Source organism: Empidonax traillii, unplaced genomic scaffold (assembly GCF_003031625.1).
Source record: "Empidonax traillii isolate 1590-97213 ecotype Southwest subspecies unplaced genomic scaffold, ASM303162v1 scaffold483:size1218004, whole genome shotgun sequence".
Lineage (NCBI taxonomy): Eukaryota > Metazoa > Chordata > Aves > Passeriformes > Tyrannidae > Empidonax > Empidonax traillii.
The window spans coordinates 715,445-717,057 of record NW_020955676.1 but is presented as its reverse complement, the minus strand read 5'-3'; positions in this window follow the sequence as shown (position 1 = coordinate 717,057).

Here is a 1,613-nt window from a genome sequence, read left to right as displayed (position 1 = left end):
CCTGAGGTTCATCTGCCGGGGCCAAGCACGCTTGGACGGTGGCAGCGAGGTCCTCAGGACGTAGATGGATTGCCTTACAGGGCTAGCGAGCTCCATCTGCCCGGGGAGTGTCCTAACCGGGAATCGAACCCAGATCTCAGCGTTGACAACGCTGTGGTTTAGCCACTGCACCACCAGGGACACTCCATTCTCTTTTAGGAAGCTGTAGTGTGCACTGGAATCCTCGCCACTGCCCACTGTCTTCCTTCCCGGGGGCTAACAGTGGAGATGTGCTGGCTGACAGCCGCAGTCCCTGGGCCCTTCCCCCGGGGGGTTTTCTCAGCTCAGCCACCAGCAGCGAACAACAGTGCTATAAGGGTCTCTAGCTCACCTTTGGTTTATTTCTTGCAGGTAATCATTGCGTGCTGCCCTTCAAAAATGTGCACAAGTCACTAACCAAATGAATGGTTGCTCATCCCGAACAGTGATTGAAAAGCTGTTGCACAAGTTCCAGCCTCTGGTAGTTCAGAGCCTCGTTCCCGTTTCTGCCCTGACCATACTCTCAATTGGCTTCTCTCGCTTTCACCTTGGCTTTCATCTGTTAACCTGACTTCCCAAAGGATCAAGGCTTATGTGATCACACAGCCCACAGCCTTCACTGTTTTGCTTAAATCTATTTTCCAAATAAAAAAAATTGACGAATGAGCTGAGGTCTAAGTGAGAGTGTTTCCCGTAAGAATCTAAAACCAGTTTGCCTGCTGGAAGGGCAACTAAATTAATCCAACTTGTAGCCGTACTGCATTGCTTGCTAGCAGCCCGTCAAAATGTGTTCTGCTCGGCGAGAGGCAGCATATGGCACTGCCACGTAGCTCAGGAACAGAGGGGCGAAGCTTAGTCCGTGTGTGCTGTGGGGTGGAGAAGAGGCATTATCTGTGAGGCGGTGAGATCACCGGCAAACGGGGAAGCAAGTGGAAATATTAGAAATGTCGGGGCAAGAGAGGAAAGAAAAATGCGAGAGACTTGCATTTTTTTCTCTCCTCAAGACTCGCAGTATCAATTTCCTCAAACCGAAGCCGAGGCAGCATCGCCCTCAGGCGCTCCTGCGATGGTGGCCGCGCTGCGCGGGGGCGGCCGCCAGAGGGCAGCAGAGCACCGCGAGTGGGGAGCCCGGGGCCCCAGCGGCGCTTTCCAAAACACGGACGCAGAAACGGACATCGTGATGTAAAATTACCCTCTTGACTCTTCTTAAGGGTTCTAATGTCCCACCAATCAAACAAATCAGCAGGTGGGAGAGACCGGGTAATCAGCAGCAACGTGTATCTAAGGAAACCTCCCAAATGTTCATATAATGCATGCACTTTGCTTGGCCACTTGAAGAGGAAGAGTATCACACAGCGTTAATATCAGCTGCAGAAACACAAAGCAACAGCTAAGCTGGTTCTTTCAGTTTCAGTGTCCAACCCTGCAACATGCAGGGCTGGGAAACTCAGAATTGAAACTTCTGCTGTTTCTGCTTTAGATCCTGACTATTGTCATTGTGTGCAGTTTGTGCTTGCACATTTTGGAAAACGAAGATTGTGTTTCTCTTTTCTTAGTGCTCTGAACACTTACAAAGTAGTATATTTTCATCCTGG